The sequence below is a fragment of the Balaenoptera acutorostrata genome, chromosome 20 (assembly GCF_949987535.1).
Source record: "Balaenoptera acutorostrata chromosome 20, mBalAcu1.1, whole genome shotgun sequence".
NCBI classification, from domain to species: Eukaryota; Metazoa; Chordata; class Mammalia; order Artiodactyla; family Balaenopteridae; genus Balaenoptera; species Balaenoptera acutorostrata.
The window spans coordinates 64,002,103-64,026,098 of record NC_080083.1 but is presented as its reverse complement, the minus strand read 5'-3'; the positions used below and the strand labels follow the sequence as shown (position 1 = coordinate 64,026,098).

The 23,996-nt window shown below is 42.9% G+C and overlaps 1 protein-coding gene across 7 annotated transcripts in view; it reads left to right on the top strand.

Moving 5' to 3' along the window:
* Window positions 1-7,871: 7,871 nt before the first annotated feature.
* The window catches only part of HELZ (helicase with zinc finger), a 163,608-nt gene continuing 147,483 nt past the window's right edge, over window positions 7,872-23,996 (top strand). For 2 of the 7 annotated variants that reach the window (XM_028167337.2, XM_007185541.2), the window contains exons 1-3: window positions 7,872-7,940; window positions 9,260-9,315; window positions 13,284-13,340. The gene's annotated coding sequence lies outside the window, so the exon portion shown is untranslated. Of the gene's footprint in view, window positions 7,941-9,259; window positions 9,316-10,321; window positions 10,399-13,283; window positions 13,341-19,332; window positions 19,391-23,996 lie in introns of all 7 variants that reach the window. The other 5 variants (XM_057535771.1, XM_057535773.1, XM_007185542.2 and 2 more) reach the window with 5 other exon arrangements.

Genomic DNA, 23,996 nt, shown 5'->3' with positions numbered 1-23,996 from the left:
AACATTTTTTTCTGACTGATTTTTGAATGTTAAACTAAACTAACATTCATAGAAAAGCCCACCTTGGTTGTGATGTATATTAACTTCTTTACATATTGCTGGATTCATTCTGCTGGTCATTTGTGTAGTTTTACATTAAAGTTTATGAGTGAGATTAGCCTGTTATTTTTCTTTTTGGTAATGTCTTTGTTAGGTTTTGGTATCAAGGTTGTGCGGACCTCATGGAATGGTTAGGGATTATTTCCTTTTTCTATTCTTTGAAGGAAAATTAGATTGGTGCTATTTTTTTCCTTAAATATAACTCAGTGAACTCACTGATGAAGCTGTCTGGGCCTGGAGTTTTCTTTGCAGGAAGATTTTAAATTATAGACCTAATTTAAAATAGTAGATATAGGACTAGTCTGGTTTTATATTTCTAATTGTGCCAGTTTGGAAAATTGTATTTTCAAGGAACTGGTCTATTTCAATCAAATTTTCAGACTTATTGGCATACCGCTGTTCATAACGTTATCTCAGTGTCTTTTTAATGATTGAAAAATCTGTAGAAATGTTCCCTTTTTCATTTTTTAGCATTATTTGTGCTTTAATTAGTCCCATGAGGAGTTTATTAATTTTATTAGTCTTTTCAAAGATTTAACTTTTGACTGTTTCCATTTATTTGCACTTTCTTTGTGGTTAAAGCAATCTCTCAGAAGAATACTTTGCTTATTCTTATTTCAGGCTTATTTTTTATTACATGCTTTTAAAAACTTTCCATGTTCGCATGGTTCTAGCTACATCTTAATTCTTGGATGTAATATTTTCAAAAACTTCCAGTGTAAAATATTTTCTAGTTCCCACTGTGATTTTCTAAATCCACGAGTTATTTAGGAGTATATAGAATTTTCAAATATGTAGATATTTTCTTACTTTTTTTCTTGTTTTCTAGCCTAATTGCATCACTGTCTGAGAATGTACTCTGTATGATTTAGAGCATTTGAATTTGTTGAGACTTGCTATATGGCCCAGCATTTTCATAAACATTCCATGTAGACTTGAGAAGAATTTGTGATCTGCGGTTGTGGGTGTAGTATTCTATATATATCTATTAGGTAAGGTTTGCTTATCCAGTTGTTCAGATCTATTTCTTACTAGCTCTCCATCTGCTTGTTTTAACAGTTACTGATATATGCATCTTCCACTATATTTGTAGATTTGTCTCTACCTCCTTGCAATTCTGTCCATGGTTTTGCTTTCTATATTTTGATACTATGTGTATTTGGCACACACAAGTTCAGAACTGTTACGTCCTCTTGGTGAATGAAGCACACCGTCATTATACGTCTTCTTGGTGAATGAAGCACACCGTCATTATACGTCCTCTTAGTGAATGAAGCACACCGTCATTATACGTCCTCTTGGTGAATGAAGCACACCGTCATTATACGTCCTCTTAGTGAATGAAGCACACCGTCATTATACGTCCTCTTAGTGAATGAAGCACACCGTCATTATACGTCCTCTTAGTGAATGAAGCACACCGTCATTATACGTCCTCTTGGTGAATGAAGCACACCGTCATTATACGTCCTCTTGGTGAATGAAGCACACCGTCATTATACGTCCTCTTGGTGAATGAAGCACACCGTCATTATACGTCCTCTTGGTGAATGAAGCACACCGTCATTATACGTCCTCTTGGTGAATGAAGCACACCGTCATTATACGTCCTCTTGGTGAATGAAGCACACCGTCATTATACGTCCTCTTGGTGAATGAAGCACACCGTCATTATACGTCCTCTTGGTGAATGAAGCACACCGTCATTATACGTCCTCTTGGTGAATGAAGCACACCGTCATTATACGTCCTCTTGGTGAATGAAGCACACCATCATTATGAAGCACCCCTCTTTACTTTCAGTCATGCTTTTTTGCCATACAGCCTACTTTCTTTTGGTGGTTTTTGCATGGTTTGTCTTTTTAAATTTTTGTTCTTCTTCCAAAAATTGTGGTACAATGCACATACAATTTACTGTCTTAACCATTAAAATTTTTAAAAATTGCGGTAAAAACTCTGTAACATGAAGTTTACCATTTTAGTCATTTTAAAGCATAAAGTACATTTGCATTATTCTGCAATTAATCTCCAGAAGTCTTTTCATCTTACCACACTGAAGATGCTATATATGTATCCAGTTAACAATTCCCCATCCTTCCTCCCCACCCCCTGCTTGGCAATCACCCTTCCTACTCTCTAAGAATTTGTCTACTCTAGATGCCTTCATACAAATACAATCGGACAGTAATTTGTTTCTTGCTGCTGGTTTACTTCACATAGCACAATGTTGTCAAGGTTCATCCATGTTGTAGCATGTGTAGCATTTCCTCCCTTTAAGGCTGAGTAATATTCCATTGTGTGTATATACCACATTAAAAAAAAATCTATTCATCTGTTGATGGACACTTGGGTTGCTCCCACCTTTTTTGCGATTGTGAATAATGCTGCTATGAACACGAGTGTATAATATCTGTTTGAGTCCTTGCTTTCAATTCTTTTGGGTATATACCCAGAGTGGAAGTGCTGGGTCATATGGTCATTCTGTTTTAATTTTTTGAGAAACTGCCATAATGTTTTCCATAGTGGTCGCACCATTGTACATTCCTACCAGCAATGCACAAGTATTTTAATTTCACTACATCTTTGCCAACACTTGTTATATTCTGTTTTTTGTTTTTGATTTGATAACAGTTGTCTTAATGTGTGCGAGGTGATACTTACTCTGGACTTAAGTTGCTGTCAAAAGCAAAGGACCCCAAATCTTAGAATCACCTCCCTGTTCTGTCTACCCCTGCTAGTTTTCACTTTTGTTAACCTACCAGATGTTTCCAAGCAGATGTTTTGAGGAATACATTGTCTATTTTGTTTTAGTAGTCCTTAGTGGGAGGGTTAGTCTGAATTATCTGGACCACCATCACTTCTTTTCTGTATTTCAAGAAGAAATGAAGTGGGCCTTAAAGGTAGAAGGAGAGTAGGAGTCCACGGATTTAATATTTCTTTATTTTTTAACCCACGTTATTTCCCACATCTATATTTTAAGTAACCTGGAGTAGATATCCTGGCTGAGTACTCGCAGTAGCTCAAATTAACAGGCAGTGAATTTTTTTTTTTTTTAGATTAAGTGGGAATAAAAAGAGAAGAAAATCCATGGAAGAAGAAGGAGTGGAAGAAGAAGGGGAGAGAGAAGAAGGACCTGGAGGGATAGAGATGGAGAAGGCAGAAAAGTGGGAAGAAGAAAAGAGAAAGATGAAGCGGGGAGAACAGAATTAAAGGAAGCTCCATTTAGCTTTACCAAGACCTGTAGCCAGTGCTCCTCTAGAAATCCAGTTACTACTTGTTTAACAAGCAAACAAACAAAAAATTCCTTTCGCATTGTCCTTTCCTTGACAACCATTCACTTATTTTCATGATTGGTCGTGGAAAAGGAAATTAATTCATTCACTCAACAAATATTTATTAGGTACCCACTATATGCCAAGCTCTGTTCTGGGCACTGAGGATAAACAAATGAACAAAACCTACACAAGCCCTTGCCCTTGCTGAGCTTCCGTTCTAGTGGGCCACTGTACCCAAGGTACAGTGACTGAGGTGCTAAATGCTATAACAAACAGATCACAACTTCTCAGCAGGTTAACATAATAAAGGTCTGTTGTCTGCTCAGCTGAGAGTCCTTGCATGTATTTTTGGTCATGCAGATCTGCCCTGCTCATTCAGAGTCACACTTCTGCTTCACGTCTATTGGCAAGAACTAGTCACATGGCCCCAAAGGCAAGGGCATGGCTGGGAAATGTAGTTGCCAGTAACAAACACAAGTCTTTGGTGATCAGCAAACTGATTCTTCACATGGAAAGATACAGACAAGAAACTGAATAACAAATTATTTATTACTTTAGGAGGTGATAAATGCTACGGGAAAAATGCAGGAAAGAAATAGAGTGTCTGGGAGGGGGGGAGTATTGAAATTTTAAATAGACTGGCGAGAGACGGACTCACTGGGCTGAGCAAAGCTTGCAGGAAGCAGACGAGTGAGCCATGTGAATATAGGGGAGACGGTGTTACTGGAAGAGGAAACACTCAAAAAGGAGCCCATTATGGCTGAAACAGAGCCAGCGGAGAGAGGTAGGAGATGAGGTCAAACAAATCAGAGGCATATTGTGTGGGACTCTAGTTTCATCCTCTGAATGAGATGAGAAGAAATCAGATGGGTGTGAGCAGAGGAGAGCTAGGATTCGATCTGCACTTTATCGAGACCAGTGTGGTAGCTACATTGGGAATACACTGAATGGGGGCAAAGGGAAGGAGATAAAAGTGCATGGGACCAGAGTGGCAACAACGGAGGTGATGAGAGATGTCGGTTGCTAGATACATTTTGAAGGCAAAGCAGGATTTGTAGATGGATTGAAGACAGAGTTTGAGAGAAAGACGGGAGTGACTGTGGCCTGAGCAATTAAGAGATGGAGCCAGGGAAGACCGTGGTGGAGCATGTTTGTGGGGGGAAGTCAAGAACTCACCTCTGGACATGTTGAGCTTGCGACATCCATGCGAGTTTCACGTGGAAACGCTAAGAAGCTGCTGGATTAGGGTCTGAAGCTCAGGAGAAAGCCCTGGGCTTGAGCTACAGGCTTAGAGTCCTTTCTCAGGGTAAAGACGCTATTCAAAGCCTTGAGACCGAAAGAGAAGGGCAGGCAGTGTAGTTGAAAAAGAGAGACCCAAGGACTGCGCCTTAGGTCTGGAAAGAATAAGATGTGGCCATTGTTGGGGATGGGGAGAAAAAAAGTGAGGGAAGGAAGCAGGCGTGAGTGGGGAATTATTTGGGGCTGTGGTTTATCAGATCAGAATCAGAATGGAGCACCATTAATGGTGACCAAGGGGTCTGTTCCCCCCCAACTCCGCTCCTACCTGCCTGCCTCTAGCTGTGTACAATCCCAGTGGTCTGATGATGGGCAGGGCCCTCAGCTGCTCATTCCATGCTTCTGCACTCTTTCACCACCACCCCTCGCTCTCATAAAGGTTTGGTCATTCATTCAACAATTCTTTGCTGAATGCCTATATATGTGCCAGGCCCTGAGTGAACAAGCTAGACAAGGCCTGTGCCCTTATGGAGCTTATACTCCAAGGGGGCTGGGGCAGATAGAGACAAACAAGAACATTCCTAATCCAGGGTAAAAGAATAGAGAATGCCCTGCTTTGGTTAAGGGGATCATGAAAATTCTCTTCCAGGAGGGGACATCCGCGCTGAGACCTGAGTGCTGCAAGGATGACGGTCATCAGATCCGGGGGTCAAGGGTCTGGCCGCAGGGAGGCTTTTGCTGTGCTGCCGGGGAATGCTGAAGGCCAGCGTGCTGGTCACGGTGAGGAGCCGCCTCACACAGGACCCTGCAGGCTGCGGTTAGGAATTTGGTTTTATTCTAAGTGTGACGAGGACACCTCCCGTGGGTTTGCGCAGAGGACTCACGTGACAACATTTCACAGACCTCACTGGGTTGGTCAGATGGAGAGCAGACAGTAGGGGGCAGAGTGGAGGCAGCGAAAGGAGTTAGGAGGGTTTTCTAGCTCAGGCCACAGGTGGCATCTTGCACTAGGATGGGCCAGGATGCACCTTGTATTGGACGAACGGGTGGGTCAGGCAGTCACATATATCAAGCTCTTCTCTGGGTCCAGACCTATGCAAGGCCAAGAAAAGCACCTACTAAAGAAACGTCGGCGAGGTACAGTCCTTGCCCTCAGCTTACTGAGTGCTGAATTACAGGAAACTCAGACCACACATATTAAGGTGCCGGGTAAACGCAAAGCAACCAGTAAGTCAGTGCATAGGAGAGGCTGACCAGGTGCAGAAGCGGAAACAGTAACTGGCTCCCGCGGAAAGAGGAGACTTCGGAGCCTTCTCCAGACGGGCGGGGCGGCCCATCTTCCAGCGGGCAGCGGCAGAGGGTCTCGAGCAGCGCTGCCCCCCCCGCCCCCAGCCCACGGCCCCGCGTGGCGGCGGGGCCTGGATTGTCCAAGAACTTGGCTCCGGGCTCCAGTTTCCCAACTCACTCGGAGCTCAGAGAAGCGGTGACTCAGGCGAGGGCCCTCTCGGCACGTCGCGTTCTCAGCCGGCCTGCAGTGACTCACCACCTCGCTCCCTCCCTCACCGCTGACCCCGGGCCAATCCCTTAATGAGTCTACACCCCACTCTTCTCACTTGGCCGGGACAATTGCCTGGTGGAGTTTTTAGCTCCCCGGGGGCAGGGCTTCTGTCAGCAACCGTCCAGGTTCCTCGAGAGAGGCTTCTCCTAGGGTCTGGAGGAGCATAAAACCCTTGGGTGGACCCGAAGGCCCCAGGCCCTCCCCGTGCACCGAAGGAGGGCCTTAATGCCTGTGCATTCTTCTAATTTCAGAGCCTTTCAACAGCATTTTATACCAAACACAATTTCGCAAGTCTTGGTGTCCTGGAGGAATTTTCCCTTGGACACCTCTTGGTCAAAATTTGCTTGGGGGAAACAAAAAAGCAACCAGAGTTGGTCCCCAAAGTCTGCAAAGCAGAGACCAGTGGCAATGGGAGGTGAGAGTGCGGCGGACTGCCCAACGGGCCCCGGGGCAAGGGGACCACCGCGCGAGGGCGCGGGCCGATGCTCTGCTCGCCCGCGCAACCGAAAGCAGGCGGCGAGTATCGCGAGAGCGCTCAGCTCCCCTGCAGCGAGCCCTCGGGCAGGAGCAGAGGCCCAGGCGGCGGGCGTGGGCTGCGGGGTCGCTCGCCTGGTTCCCCGGCTGGCGTCTCGGCGCCCCTACTTCCAGCGCGCCCCGTCGCAGCCAGGCGACCTGAGCGTCCCCCAACCAGCTTTGGGCCGGAGTGCTGCCCGCAGTCCTCCGCTCGCCCGGCCGCCAGCGCTCGCCGCCCGGCTGGGACCCGGCAGGTGGACTGCGGCGGGCGCACCCTCCTTCCGGCCCCGGCCCCTCTCCCGGGCCCTCCCTCGAGCCCTGGCGCGCCTCTGCTCTCCGGCCAGAGCTCGCAATCTGCGCCCCCGAGTTACCTGCCTCGGGAAGTCCCAGTTCGCAAGCAGCCCGGACTGTAAAAGGGTGGATTCGGCAGAGCCCAAAACCACATTCCTGGGGGAGGGGTGGGGTCCCCATCTAGAGGGTCGCGGATCGCATTACCGGCCGAGGGGAGGAGACAGCGGAAGGGAGAGTCAACAGGGGTAAAAGTTGCCTTTCGCTTAGTACTCCCCCTCCCCCTCCCTAACGCGCTGCGATGCCGGTAGGCTCGGGGACACAGTGTCCGCCCAGGTTCCGGAGCCCCACGGCCCCGGAACGGCTTGGCAGGACAGAGGCATCTTTCCATCCGCGGATGCGGCAGTCAGAGCGCCGGTTGGCCTGCAGGGCTGCCGGGCTCCGGGGCCCCGAGGGCGACCCCCGGCTGCCCGGGGGCGGGAAGCAGAAGCCCGCCTCCGGGCACCGAAGATCTAGAGCAATAACAGACGCATAAATAAATCAATGAGCAGCTCTTTGCTGCCAGCAGCAGGGAAACCTCGGGCTGATTAAATGCAGACGTGGGGTGTCTGCCAGGACAGGAGGGCGGCGGGGTACAGGGAACCGGCCTGGAGGCGAAGGGTGGGGGGAAGGGAGGCCGGGGCAGGAGCGACGGGTAAGACCCAAAGCCACGTTTTTAAACATGGGGGGGAATTTTAAAGGCAAACAGTACGGGGGAGGAGGGGGGCCGGGCTGCGGGCCTCTGGGCCTCCCAGCCACCCGGGGCAACTTTCCGGGCGGGAGGTGCGGCCCGAGGGGCGGCGCCGGCGGCGGGAGGCGGGAGTCCGAGGCCGAGGGGGTGGGGGGAGTCACTTTAAAGGCTCTTTCTTACCCATAATGCTTTGTGGGGACGTTGACAAGTGGATCCAAGATGGCGTAGAAAGTAATGACAGGTAAGTCCTGACTTCCCCCTTCTCTGCTGCTGGGACCGCTCCGCGAGCTGCCGGAGCCCTCCGGAGAGGGGACCGGACTCCCCTCCGGTCCCCCGAGTCCCGGGAGGGGCGGCCCCGGGGCGGGCCTGGGGCCCAGACGGCCCGCGGCGGGGCCTGGGAAGCGGGGCTCTTCGAGGCGAGGCCCGGACGCTGGGGCTGTTTACAGCTTCTTCCCCTCCCTGGCTCCCTTCCCCTCCGCTGGGGGCCGCGGAGCCCTCGGCCCAGGTCGTGGAGGGGGCCTCGCAGACCCCGGCCGCGAGCCTGCGGGAGGTTTGTCCAGCCCACGGCACGCCGGGAGGGGGAGTCGAGCCGCCTTGCACGCTCCCCTCCTCCGGGTCGCGGCTGGGGGTGGGGAGCGTGCAGACCTCCCACGCCCCGCTCGATTGCCCCCTCTGGGCTCGGACTTCCACGCGGCGTGGGGCGGGGGCCGGAGGGTGGGCGCGGGGAAAAGTGGGTCAGGGGTGCACCCCTCCCTCCCCCGCCGAGGGCTGTTGCCTGAGCTTCACTTTCTTTACCCCCTTTCTCCGCCCCCTCCTCGGAAATTCTCATTGGCCCACAAGCACATCAACAAAAATAAAAACAGACGATCCTTTCCTGGAGATTCCTTCAAGACTTCCCTTTTCTTGAGCTAAGGGACCGCAGTTTTATCTAAGGAACTTTGATTGCTCTCCCCCCAAATTATTTGAGCTTTCTGCACCCTCCCCTTTGCTGAGGATCCTCCAGCCAGGGTTGGAAATCAGGGTCTTAGGCTTCTTCTTGGATTGAGATCCTCAGGTTTTGTTTGAAACTCAAAACTGTTGTTCTTTCACCCTCACCACTTACACTTTTCAGGCAAATCGTTAATAGATGTGTAACTCCAGAGACAGTGGATTCCTAGAGTTGGGCGGGGGGAGGGGGGAGGAAGGCGTCGTCCTGGCTAGTTTGTTTTTAATTTTGCCCTCTCAAACTCGTATGAATGGATTTCTTCTCCTTCATCTTTTCATTTTTCTCCTTCTTTTTCATTTCACTTTTTGAAAGTAAGGTCAGTCAGATATGACATTTTTATGTTTGGATTTTAAGAGCACTTTATAATTATTCTTTTATCACACAGAGAGGAAATGTTTTTGTTTTAAAGTAAAGCAAACAGACTCATTTACAAAGCTTGCATACTGTACCATTTTGGTAACTTTTTCCATTTGAAATTTATATGCCCTTTCACTTCAGGCTGATAGAATGTTTGCTACTGATCATGTCTCTTACTGGTGTTGTATAGACACATTTTACTTTTCTGTTTATCTCAGGAATTGGATGAAGTAATTGATCACTAAAGAACTACAGTGCTGGTGAGATGTGTAAGGTGAGACTGCAGTTAAAAATGATTTACCTTTTTTCCTTCTTTATTTTAATCAAGTCATGAGGGTGAGACTGAAACTAAGTAATTTGATGGGGCCATCTTTATTTCCAAATCACTCACTCAGTCAAATGGGAGTAGAGGCAGGGCTAGATTTGGAAAAGACAACTGTGTCAAGTATACCAAACTTTTCAGCTCCTGGAGCTTATCCAGAGCCAAATGTTATTTGCAGCCATCCTTGATTAGTATCTTCACCAGGGGTAATTATAGTTTGCCTATTTAAATTCCCTTGTGTAACTTTAATTGAATGTCTTAATTTTATCTGTCCTTTGGTGTCCATCACTTAGTCTGCATTGAGTGTTAGTGATTGTGTATGTGGATTTTGTGTGTCTGCAGTTTGTGGGACTCGTGTAAAGTACACCCTTTCCATTGGAAAGAATTATTTCAGGCAAATCCTGCTTTTATTTTCTGAAAAATGGAACAGTGCTTGTCTCTCTCATAATTATTTGGAAATAAAAATGATAGTGGTGCATTTTGGTTAGGTTATTAGGGATAAGACTGGCTTGTTATTATCTTCTGGTCACATGTAGTGTGTGAATTCAGAGTGTTGCTCTATTTAATCTAACTTATAAGGCTTTGGATTTATAGAACATTATTAATATAGTGTCAATGAACAGTCAGTATTCTGTACTGGTGAGAAGGAGAGTGGTTTGCTAATTTTACATTCTTCACAAGCAATTTTCTCAACTTTAAAAATATATCTTTTTTTTAATTTTAGGCATTGTAGATGTACTATACTACAGTGTGTGTGAGTGTGTGTGTCTAAAATATTTTACTATGGTTTATTGAGAAAATGTAAGTTGTTATGGTAGATTGGTTACTGCAGGGTTTTGTTTTTTTTTTTCCTTTAACACATCTGGGTAGCCTTTGTATTTTGAAATCCACTCACAAAGTTTTCATCTCTATCACACATCTGTTTAAGAAGAGTAAGCTGTGCTTTATTTTATTCCAGATTGAGGCATACAATTGACATTTCTGCCTTAAAAAAAAACTTGGGAGAGGAAGGTGGACATAAAGCAAGATCTTTTTGTAAGTGCACACACCACATTTGCTTGTGTTTGAAACTCAGAAGTGCTTGTGTGTATTACATATATTTTTATTTTTATTCTTAGCAGAGCAGATATGGATTTTAAAATTTATTTATTTTCAGCTTACAGATGGAGGCATATTCATGCCTTAGACCTCCCAATCTGTACCTTTTATCTTTTTTTTTTTTTTTAATATACCTAATACTTTGTGGAAAGAACCAATGATCTACTTTTGGGCCTATGGAGATGTTTGTTTATAATCCAAAAGTGAATATTTAGAAATAGGTAATCTTGTGTGGCTGGTGTTGTTTGGCCTGAGCTGTGTCAAGACATTTTCCACAATTTTCACACGTGTAGACCATGTGAAGTGTTAGTATTCACTTCAAAGTGAAGTTGGTGGTTGACCACCGAACAGGTTGTCACACGAAGCATTCTAAAATGGGAAATGCCATAGTACTGAAGTTTGTGGTGAAGCGGGGGTCTGTGTCTTTGAGCTGAATGAAGACATAGCTTTCTTAGTCTGTCCTTTTGGCTGGGAAGCTGGGACACTATTTTTAGGTAAGGCGGGAGTTTTGGGGAGTCATTAAGTGCCTCTCTATCAGCTGGTGCGCTTGATTTTTGCAGTTGTTAGCAAGAAGTTTTATTTCTAATACCATAAATATTCAGTCTACATTGTTTTAAAGTATGTATACATTTATGGACAGTCCAGTGTTTTACTGGAGAAGGGAGTGATGCCAAAATAACAGGGGAAATCATTCCTACTTGCAAAGGGCCTTGTGTAGTTTAAAAATATAGAGCATATTCATGGAAGGCTAAGAATATTGCAGAGGGACCTACAAATAAGTAGACCAGATCTTACAGATGCATTTTTGTTCTGTGTTTAAGAAGTAGGCATGGTATTGATATTAAATGCAAATCAGTCTATAATTATCTGTCAGACTATATTTAAGATTCTAAATACAGGCCCAGCACAAGAAGTAAGGTCCTTTGCCTGTGGTTTTAAATGCGTAGCAGTTTTAAATGCATAGTAGATTTGGGGCCAAGTTTATCAACTTGTCGATAAACAAGAGATGGGGAGGAGCTACTTAAAAAATTATAAACAGATTGTTACGGCTGTTTATTTCCATAAACTTAGATAAGTGTACATGCAAATATAGTTTGATTTCTACGTAGTAGTTGGAATTGTTTTCTAGGCGGGAAGCACGACGCGTGCGGAGAGCGCGGCTACAGCAGCGTGTAGTTCATTTACACTGCTGGCTGTGGTCAGGGTGACGCCTGCAGCGCTGGCCGGGAGCGGCACAAAGCTCCGTGGTCCGTCACTCCACCGGGGGCTGAGATGATACTTTTGAGCTATCCTGAATTTAATAGAGTTAATATTCCTCTTTCAAAAATAAATAGTAGATGTAACATGAAGATCTTTAATTTATATATATGTATATATATGTGTGCATATATATTTATATATGTACATATCTTTATTTTAAAAGCTACCAATTGTCTAAAGCAAATTGAAAGTTTTTCAGCATACGGCTAAAGAGTCATACCAACTTGTTTACTGGTGTAAATTGTACTGGGTCAGTTTCTCCAAGGGCAGGAAGTTGTCTGGTAAAGCCAGAGTTTGTGTGTTCAACTTGTTTTGACCCCCAAAAACCCTGATTCATCATTAGGTTCTTCAAAGAATGCACGGCAAATTTTTTTGAGTAAACCATCGTGACATGTGAATGTTTGTGATTTTTGTTGTTTCTGTGCCGTATTTTAGGTGTTCTCGGAACATCTGAATGTGCCTTTTTGCTTTCTTCTGTCGATATTCTCCTTGTGGTGAAAATATTCCTGTGAGGCGAGCTTCCTTTCAGTAGGCAATATGTGTAACTAATACAGTTAAAAAAATTATTTATTTTTATGTAAAACTGATGCATGCTATGGTAAACAAATCCGAGCAGTGCTAAGTGTATATAGGAAAAAAGATAAAAAGCCTCTGCTCTCCTTCCTCCATCTTTAGCCATGTCCCCCTAATCTGACCGTAGAAAGCAGTTGGTGTTACTTGGTGTTTGGAAGACCTCGCTTGCCTAGGTGCGCGGGCAGTAGTGAAAGCAGAAGGAGAAGTCAGGGAAGGCATGGCCACTGAAACTGTTTAGATGTTAGGCAGGGACGATTCCGCCCTTATTTCCTGTGATGTTAATTAATATTGATAATCTTAAACTTACATTCGTTTAAGATAACTGTAATTGAATTGTTAGTGAAACACTCAAACAGTTAATTGCATTGTCAGGTTGGTAAAGTTTTGATTTGTTGATCTTGTAAGGAAATAAATATTTGGAAATTGAATTCACGTAACCTTAGGGCTGGGAGTAATGTTGGTAATTATCATCTGTGGAATTTTATGATGAGATGCACAGTATACTTACTGTAGGCTTTTTATAACTCATTATCTTTCCTTTAGTTTTCAGAACAACTCCAAGGTAGCTGTTATTTCTGCTTTGCAGAGGAAATTTAGGTTAAATGTGAATTAACGAACATAACGTGGCAAGACTAGTAAGTAGTGGTGCTGGCGTTGTGCCTTGGAAAGGGCGTTCTCTTTCCATTGCAGTCTGCTCTGCTGCTTCTATCTAGTCTGTCTTATTTTCCAGATAAGGAAATTGAGGCCTGGAGAAGTCAAGTGACTTGCCCAAGGTCACACAGCTAATTAGTAGCAACATTAAACCAAATTTTTATCTCTGGACCCTTATCTCAGGACTCTGGGTCCTGGCTGGTTATGCTACATTTTATTGAAGTACTGTGGACCAAACAGCCATATGCTGTGAGCACTGGATACAAATGCTTCAGAACTGATACATCAGCAGTCTTGTTTTCTAGTATGTATTAAAAGGTTCCTTCTCTCTCTTTCAGAAATTATAAAGAGCTCTGATGGGCTATTTGGGTGATACCCAGTGCAGTGAACTGCAGGTGAGTAAGGTCTGGGAGAGCCTTATTTACAAAGCGAGGACTTGGTAATGCCTGAGGAAGAGACAAAAGAGACTTAATCTAGAGAGTGTCTGGTCAGCAAGATGAGGTGGGACAAGGTGGAGGAGGTAGGGCACTGGTGCAGCAGTGGTGACCTGGCTGAATTGGCGACTTCTGGAGCAGACTGGATGATGGTGAACATACTCCAGACAGGCTGCCTGACGCTTTGTCCGTTTGTTTGAAGAGAAGTGAGGGTAGGTTAATCTTCCACTTCTGTTTTGAATGAGTAACTGCACAGGGATTCAACCTATCTGCATATGATTGGATCTTAAGAGGTCCTTCAGTTTTTGTGTCAGCATTCTTGAGTGTTGGTCACCCAGTGCTCTGATGAACGGTTAAGTATTCAGTTGTTTGTTTTTCCTGTTATCTGCTCTGTGTGTATTGTCAGGAATGACTGTACGTATCTGCAGTTTTGAGGATCTGGATCCCAAGAACATGTCAATGGAAACAAAAGGTTAAACTTTTTTCCTAATGGTTGTATTAGTCCTTCAGATTATTTGTTTTTTGCTGAAATGCCCTAAGAATGACATTTTAGTCTTGAGTATTTATTATTTCACAGTAATTAATCTTCTTGGTCCATTATAGTATCTTGGCCATTCAGTGTTAAACTAAGAAAATGGTAATACTACAGAAAAACAATTAGAAGACTGTTTTAATATTGTCCTTGTGGGGCATCAGTGCTAAAATTATTTTTTGATGTATTTTTAATACTAGTCCCAGAGACTTTAATGAGACAATGCTATATACTTTTAGGGTTTATAATTAAACTTAGGCTTGGCTACTTATTGATTGCTAAAGGAAAACATTGTTGTAGGGGTTCTTTGTTTCTTGAGTTAGGGTAGTTTTGCACAATTCATCCCCCACAGGATCATGGGGATGATCAGAAGACTAGTTGAGCTGGCTTCTTGGTCCTTGGAAAGCTGGGGTCTGGGTTGTCATAGGTCATTGTGATAAGAAGTGCATGAGAGTTCTCAGTTAAGGCCAAAGTGACCAGTAAAAGAGAGGTGTGGACCTCTTCCTGAGACTATATCAAGTTTGCATCCTGGGACCCCTAGTTTCTCCTCAGTATGGTAGAACTTTCTCTCTTAAATTATAAAATAATTTAAGAATTGTTATTAAGTAAATTGTTAAATATTTGGGTTACTATCCCTAAAACAGTTGATTTTGTTTTTGGCATTCTGTTTAAAAAAAAAAAAAAATATATATATATATATAGATATATATCTATATATATCTATATATATACACACACACACACACACACACACACACATATATATTATTGTACTCATTTTTAATTATGCATATAATTTGAATTTTTCCTATTTATTAGATTATGAAACATTTCCATGTTATAGTTGTCACAATTTTAATTGACATGATTACACTTTGAGAGGCTGCAAAATACTTCATCGTCATGCTGTCAATAATTTACTTAAATCTTTTTATATTAGATATTTATGTTCCTGGCTGGTTTTCAGTTAATACTTTAATCTACGTTATTGTAGATACTATTGTATTTTTTTTCTGGCTAATTATATCTCTAGGATAAATTTTTGAATGCATTATTGTGTTAAATGGTATGAATGTTTTTATGGCTTTTGATGTATATCGCCATACTGTTTTTCAAGAATGTTATCCCAGTTTGTACTACTAACAGATATACAGATGTACCTGTTTCACCATAGCTGGATAGAAATACATTTTTTCCTTAAAAGTTTTTGCTTATTTAATAGTGTAAGGTGGCATTTGTACTTCTTTGTTCTATAATGTTGAATTTTTCTCTCTGAGTCTCTTCATGGTGAATTGTTTGTTCATATCCTTTCCTATTTTAATCAGTAAACTATCGACGTGGGCTTTGGATGGTAAGGCAAGTATAACCAGCTAATAAACAGGTGATTATTAAAAAGATGATCAGAATGTGTTCAGTGAGAATGTTCAGAGGGAGTCGAGTCTAGATGGTAAACTTTCTTGAGAACAGTGGTTGAAGGGGAACAGGCGACTTATTCCGAGATTCAGCTCAGCAGGTGTTCAGTGCGCATGCGCTGTGTACCACGCGTTGCGGCCTCTTAGTGCTTCTCAGGGCATCATGGCATATACGTGGTCGAAGGAGGGGGCTGCTTGAGGCCTGACTCGTTGGGGCTTTGGCTGCTGAAGTCGCTTTGTGGAGGGAGGGCTGGGGGGATCGCTGACGAGGACATCTTGCGCTCATTCGCGGCATACCGCCGTGCCGTGGCACAGTCTTTGAGAAGCTCTGTTCTGAAGGATACAGAGATGAATAAAACATCATTTCCTCTGACAAGGAACGAATCATCTAGTAGAGACAGTAGGGGCACCAAAAAAGAAAGGACCAATAGGAATCTGAAGGGTGCTGTAAGAGGGGTTCAGACAAGGTGCCTCGGGGTTCAGCGGAGGGCGCGACACTGCCCCCTCGGGGATATAAGGGAACACTTCAGCTGAGGAGGTGGCATCTAAATTGCACCACCGTGAAACTGAGGCGCCGTGGCAAGAAGAGGGCATTCTGGAGGGAAGGGTAGCTTGAGCCCAGGCTGAGGGGCGGTGTTGGAAATGAGGCGGATGTCCGGAAACGGAGTATCCAAGTTACCCGGACCCTGGGTTTCGTGAAGGAGCATAGCGGACAGTGAGGCGGCTGCGAGGTCACGACTGGGGTTTGGAGGGTGAATATGGTGGGTTGTCAGCGAGGAGAAACTAGAGACAGGGTTTTCAGCTGCGTTCAGGGTTCTACTCCGGGCGAGGGATGATGAGTGCCTGAGTTGGTGTACTTGGGAATGAAAGGAGGTGGTGGAGTCAGGAGAGATTTTGGAGGTTGAACAGAGAGGTGTGGTGACTGATTAGGCAGGAGGGGAACAGTCAGTCCTGTGTCTCGAGTCAGAGGTGATGCTGAGGTTTTCATGGTTGGGTGGCGGCAGAATGGGACAGCAGGAACACAGGAGCCAGCAGGGAGAACGGGTCTTAGGGGTTCAGCGCAGAGAAAAGACGAGTTTGGTTTTGTGTGTTGAGTTTAAGGAGCTAATAGAAAGGTGAAATCAGAACCTTAACCCTGGAAGGAACAGAAGAGGAAGTTCAGGGCCCAGAGGAGCTGGAGGGGCCAGTGAGGTCTCACAGTTGGGCAGAGCAGCGCGAAGACTGAAGCTTCCTGATTCCCACTCCAGCGCTCTCTTCACTGCCTCAGACTGAGACGCTTCTCTGCTGTGCTGTTTTTCTCGCACCCAGGTGTGCTCAATAGGAAGTTGGAAGTGGCAGAGCTTATGTTGGGAGTGAAGAGTTTATTTTTTAATTACATTTTTTTATTATGGAAAATTTCAGGTGTATAGAAGTGGAAAGGGTATAATCAATCCCACTGTACCCATTGTTCAACTTTAATAGTTACTAATGTTGTTTCATCTGTTTCCTCCCTCTCCATCAATTATATTGAAGCAAATTGGATAAAGTGTTTTGGTGAACTTGAACTCTGGGTATTTGTAGTTAAGGAGAATTGAACAGTTCAGTAGGGTATGTTCTGAGCTTTCTGGGTGGAGGTCTAGAGTGAACAGAAGTAGTATTAATTGCCAGAATTCCTGGGCAAATCACTTACGTCTTCTGAGCCTTTGTTTGTCTGTGAGATGGAGGTAATAATGGCAGCGTCACAGAGTCACCTGAGATAAGGTGTAGAAAACCCTCTGTGAAGTGTGAGCCTCAAGTGTTATGCAGATTTTAGTTGTTGGTAATAACAGAAAGGTAGTGCTGTTCCTTTGGGCTTCTGTGTTGCTGGCGTCCAATACATTTATTATTCAGCAAAGAATTATGCGAGGTACCTGAGGCTTCAACAGGGAACAAAACAGACAAAATCTCAGCTCTCCTGGAGCTCATGTTCTAGGTCTGGAGGATAATAGGAAGCTAATACCTTAATAGTGATTAGTGTGGGCCAGACACTGTTCTAAGTGCTCTCGTATTTTACCCTATGTAATTCTTGCAGCAATGCCTTGAAGTGTGTAGCACTGTTACTATTCCCATTTTGCAGATTTGGAAATCAGAGCAAATTTTTAAGCAGATTGCCTCAGGTCACCATGCCAGGATTCAGATTCAGGCAGAGCTGGCTTCAAGCCTATACTCTTAGCCCTGTGCCGTTAGAACGCTTTAGCTCATTCATGGCGTACTAGTGTTTGATACAAGTTAACAAGGTAGGCCCTGATTGAAATTATTCCTAAACAAGTAAGTGTTCTCTTCTTGTGGGAGAAAAAAAGACAAAAACAAATGAAAAAAATGGCAGTACATAATTCTCTGTGGAGGGAGGTATATTAATATTCTTATATAGAAAAGTATTTTTTCTTCCTAACTTTTTATAGGCTTCACCAACTTTCTAGGTTTCTTTAGATACAAATGGCCACCTCAGTGGAAGGAAGTCATTTTCCTGCTGGTACTTGGGAAGAATCTCTTCTTGGATGGATCTCCTTCTTGTTTACAGTTCTTCTTTTTTCTCCTACTGCTCTCTTTCCTTACCTTGGGGCAGTTCCCTTCTCTGATTTCCCCTGTTCTCTGGGCCTCCTTTTCCTCACAGCTGTGGTGTCCCTTCCCAGTCTCATCAGCTGCCCATGTTCTCAAGGATTTCCTTCCTTCTGCCTTTGCCTTCTCTTCCCTAGCCTGCCTCTGTCAGTCACCTTGGGCCTTACCCTCTGTTTTGGCTTTTCTGAGTTGATTCAGTGGGAGTAACATCAGGACCAGTTTCCCGCCTCTGCTCTGGCTCTGCCCTGCCAGCTCTGGGTTCTCCTTCATGAGCAGGGAAGATTGGGACATGGGCAGTGAGCGTTCCTTAAGTTTGCATCAGGGTTAGGGCATGGGCCTCACTCCTTTTAAGGAGGGTTAGGAGGGTATTATGGCTTGCATACTTGTGGGGTGTTTTTTTGAATATTGTTAAAATATATATAACATAAAATTTACCATTTTAATCATTTTAGCATATAATTCAGTGTCATTAAGTGCATTCACATTGTTGTACAACCATCACCACCATCCATCTCCAGAACTTTGTCATCGTCCCAAATAGAAGTTCTGTACTCATTAAACACTAACCCTCCATTCCCCTCTCCCTCAAGCACCTGGCAAACATCATTCAACTTTCTGTTTCTAAGAATTTGAATAGGGTCCATTCATACCATAGGTACCTCATATAAGTGCACTGATACAATATTTGTCTTTTTGTGACTGGCTTATTTCACTTAGCATGTCTTCAAGGTTCATCCATATTGTAGCATGTGGCAGCATTTTCTTCCTTTTTAAGGCTAAATAATATGCCATTGTATGTAAATACCACATTTTTTTTAATCCATCCATCTTTTGATAGACACTCGGGTTGCTTCCACCTTTTGGCTGTTGTGAATAATGTTGCTGTGAACTTGGGTGTATACATATCTGTTCAGGTCCCTACTTTCAGTTCTTTCGGGAAATACCCAGAAGTGGAATTGTTAGATCATATGGTAATTCTGCGTTTAATTTTTTGAGGAATCCCCATATTGTATTCCATAACAGTAGCACCATTTTATGTCCACCAGAAATGTAAAAGGGTTCCAATTTCTCCACACCCTCGCCAACAGTTATTTTCTATTTTTTTGATAGTAGCCCTCCTAATGGGTGTGAAATGATAATATATACTTGTTTTTAAAGGTGTTTTATGTAGAATAATAGAATTTCAGGACTAGAAATGGTATTAAAGATTTCTAATTCAATTAGCTGTAGGCAGCAACGAATGTTCTCGTATGTCTTAGCATTTTCACTTCTTTCTCAGTTGGAGAAAGGCATTTTGGGCAGATGGGTCTATACTGGATATTCGGCTCAAGATGAACTATGTCTGACCCAGGCAGGGTACATGGAATGCAGCTTTGTAAGAGATCTGCTCTTCTCTTCTGCCAGTGACTCTATTTCTTATACTTCTTTACAGTTTCCAACTGTGTCTTCTGGGTTATTTAATCTTCTTTCCAGCTTCTTTAAGGGATAAGGTAATTGTATTCAAATAAACATATTTATTTAAAAAAACTAGGTAAGTTAGCAATTAATGAGCCCAAGATCAGTATAAACTGCTCAGATGATTAAAAAGTCTGTATTCAATATCAATTTGAAGGAAACCTAAATATTATTCCTGGATGTTAGCTGTAATTCCTTACTATGTAAAATAAGTCACCCCTTTTCAATCATTTTTTTTTTAATTTGGAGGAGATGAATTAAGCAGCATAAAATAAAATATATTTTATATTTACGAGAAGATTATAACTTCTGGATTAGTTTGGGTTTTGAATCTTTTTTAAGTTAAAGAAAACTGTTAGTTTAATTTATATTATGAAAATCTTTACGCCTACAGCAAAGTTGTAAGAATAGTATAATCAATACCCAATTGTTAGCGTTATGTCATAATTTGCCTTGTCTCTCTTTCTCTGTCAAATAGATAGAATTCTTTTTTTTCCTGAGCCAGCTGAAAGTAAGTGGCAGACATCTTAGATGGCATTTCATTCATACTTCATCATGTGTCTCCTAAGAATGAGGACATATTTCTTCATAAACATAATACCATTATCACACCTAAGAAGATAATTCAGTAATACTAATAGTTATACTATCAGATATCAAGTCCATGTATAATTTTTCCTATTTCTCCCCGACATGTATTTTATTTCTTTAGTTTTTATTTATTTATTTATTTATTTTTGGCTGTGTTGGGTCTTCGTTTCTGTGCAAGGGCTTTCTCTAGTTGTGGCGAGCGGGGGCCACTCTTCATCGCGGTGCGCGGGCCTCTCACTATCGTGGCCTCTCTTGTTGCGGAGCACAGGCTCCAGACGCGCAGGCTCAGTAGTTGCGGCTCACGGGCCTAGTTGCTCCTCGGCATGTGGGATCTTCCCAGACCAGGGCTCGAACCCGTGTCCCCTGCATTGGCAGGCAGATTCTCAACCACTGTGCCCCTAGGGAAGCCCCTCTTTAGTTTCTTTTAATCTAGAATAGTTATCCCTTCCCTTTTAGTTTTTCATGATAATTAAGCATGTTGCTTGTTGAAAAATTAGAAAATGCAAATGAATTTAAAAAAATTGTAATCCACCACTCAGAGCTACCTACTTTTAATTTTGGAATAATTTTAGACTTACAGAAAGTTGTAAATGTAGGTCAGAGTTCTCATATACTCTTAACCCACCATTGTTAACATCTTACATTTTTAAGGTACATTTGTCAAATCTAAGAAACCATCATTGGAACATCAGTATTAACTAATTTCCAGATTTTATTTGGATTTCTCATTTTCCCACAAAGTTCTTTTTCTGTTCAGGGATCTATCCAGGATCCACGTTGAATGTGGTTGTCATGTCCTCTGGGCTCTGACAGTTTTTCAGACTTTCCTTTTTTTTTTTTTTTTTTTTTAATTTCCATTTTATTCTTTTTTAATTTTTATTTTATTATTTTTTAAAAAATAAATTTATTTATTTAATTTATTTTTGGCTGCGTTGGGTCTTTGTTGCTGCGCCCGGGCTTTCTCTAGTTGCGGTGAGCGGGGGCTACTCTTTGTTGCTGCGCCCGGGCTTTCTCTAGTTGCGGTGAGCGGGGGCTACTCTTTGTTGCGGTGAATGGGCTTCTCATTGCGGTGGCTTCTCTTGTTGCGGAGCACGGGCTCTAGGCTTGCGGGCTCAGTAGTTGTGGCTCGCAGGCTCTAGAGCACAGGCTCAGTAGTTGTGGCGCACGGGCTTCATTGCTCTGCAGCATGTGGGATCTTCCTGGACCAGGGCTCGAACCCGTGTCCCCTGCAGGCGGATTCTTAACCACTGCCCCACCAGTTATTCTTTTTTTAAAAAATTATTTCCTCATTTGTTTTTATATGATGATGCCTTTATTTATTTATTTTTTATTATTGTTTATTTTTGGCTGTGTTGGGTCTTTGTTGCTGCGCGCGGGCTTTCTCTAGTTGTGGCAAGTGGGGGCTACTCTTCGTTGTGGTGCACGGACTTCTCATTGTGGTGGCTTCTCTTGTTGCGGAGCACGGGCTCTAGGTGCACGGGCTTCAGTAATTGCAGCACCCGGGCTCAGTAGTTGCGGCACACAGGCCCTAGAGTGCGCGGGCTTCAGTAGTTGCGGCATGTGGCCTCAGTAGTTGTGGCTCGCGGGCTCTAGAGCGCAGGCTCAGTAGTTGTGGCGTACGGGCTTAGTTGCTCTGCGGCATGTGGGATCTTCCCGGACCAGGGCTGGAACCCGTGTCCCCTGCATTGGCAGGCGGATTCTTAACCACTGCGCCACCAGGAAAGTCCCAGACTTTCCTTTTTTTAATGACAATTTTGAAGAGTCCTGGTTCAGGTATTTCATAGACAGTCCCTCAATTTGGGTTTGTGTGATGTTCTCCTCATGATTAGAATGGAGTTAGGGTTTTGGGGAAGGAGATATTTACTTTTAATATTTTGTTTCATCTCTATTTCTTGGCTTTTTATATAAGATATTCAATGCATATAGATATATATTTACAAAAGCAGGCTTATAGACTATTATTTTATAATCTGCTTGCTATTTTGTAGTCTGCTTGGTATGATGATGGTCGTGGTGGTGGTACACTTTTGTTTTAATTATGCCATTGGCTCTCTTGCGTTGATTTACATTTTATTTATAAAGCTCAACTGCTTTGGATTATGATGTGTTTACAAGGCTACACAGATAATCCGGAAGGGAAAATGAAGAAATACAAATGACAGAAAATGTTTTATAATAATAAAATTTTCTTGGCAAGCAGCAACCTTTTCTCAAAGTCAGTCTTTTAATATAATTTGCTTCATAAATATGGGTTTTTTTGTTTTTTCATATCTTTATTGATTAGTAAGCATGTTAAATGACTTGGGAGGAATCTCACTCTCTTCAAGAAATAATTTGGAATTATTGATCCAGAATGCTGACAATTCTCAAAAATGGGTCAGGAAAATCAAAGTAATAGATAGAAAAAAAAATCTCAATTTTAGCTCTTGATATAACTTTTCTTAAATTTAGGGTTTTTCTTTTTATAATTTAAGTTACTAAAACAGATGGTGGAAGGTCCATCAAGATATTTATTTTATGTATTTAAAGCATTTTACTTTGCTGTATTGAATTCCATTCATTCTGGAATTTAGGAGAATTTACTTCTTTATGAAAGAGATTATTCAAAGTAGAAAATGATTGATGACCTTCGCTTCCAGTTTTCTTCTCAATAGACTTAGTTTCTCTTCTAATGCTTCTTGCATACTCAGTAATTTTATAAGTTTTAGAGAAAAATGCAAGTCTGGCTGAATATTAAGCACAGTACAATAAATAAAGCTTTTTTACTTTGCAGAATATTTTACACGTGTGTCCCATAGATTCATCACAGATTCTAGTTTTGGATAAAGGCAAGTACATTTAAAGACAATACAACATCCCTGTCTATGACATTGGCATTCGAATGAGAAGTGAATTTGGTTCAGGACAGTTCTTGGAATGCTTGGCATTTAGGTTATTTTAGGTCAACTCTTTCGGAAATTCAATTAGAGTATTTATTGAATGGTTTTAGTGAGCTAAATGGTTGTCATGGGGATATAGATGATATAAAACATGACTCCTATTTATAAAATAGTTGTGTTGGTCAGATAAGGCATCTTGCATGATGTATTTAATCCAAGATAATGGATGAGTAAGAGGCAGATCATTCTATAGGAAGTAATTTTGGTTTTGAGAGAGGCATTCTTAGGGAAATAGGCCTTGAAGTGTTCATTTAGAGCTGGGCAGGATTCAGGTCCGGAGAGAGGAGGGAAAGGATATTTGGGTAGAGGGAAGGGCATTGGCAGAGCCTCAGAGGCCTGACGGTCCCTGGGGCCTGTGTGGGAATGGTGGGAAAGTTGGGTTGCAGTCAGCCTGTGGGTGGCCTGGACGTTGGGTAATGAGCGTGGCCGTCAGTTTATGGGCGCCGTCTCTAGAGTGGTCTGTAACTTGTTTCCTCCCTGAGGAAGTGTGACACGCTTCTGCTAGCTGCAGTGTCTTCCCCACAGCTGTGCTGTCCGTTGAGGAGAAGGGGGCCTGCTCTGCCATGGCTTCCTTACTCCTCAGGGTATGGCATGTGAGTTATTTTAATAATGTATCAATCTGCCTTTTCTTTCTTTTGTCACCATGCATTTACTTTCTAAAATGGTCTTGTTTTCAGGGTAATAATTGGGTTTCCACAGGGAAAATAATAATGTATGAGGCAAATTACTGACTAAAGGCAAACTACTGACTTAAAAAAATGAATCTCTAATTTTTTTTCTAGTAGTTCTTCTTTTGTTTAAATTTTTGTTTTGTTAGTTACGTAAAGAAACTTATGTATAGTAATTTCTGCTCAGGTGGATCGTGGTAATGTTTTAGCGCAGCTCATTGGTCTTCTGGAACCTTCACAAATGCAGTCTGATTCATTCCAGCCAAGTTAGTTATGAGGTGGATAATGTTTTTTCCCCTAATGGAGACAAATGTAAAAGACAGAGATACAGAAATCATCTTTGATTTAGATTGAAGAAATTTTAGTTACTACTGTTTGTTCCTGCTGTTTGATCACAGTTTATTTTTATTTTTTGAAGTCTGTCTCTAATCAAATAAGATTTA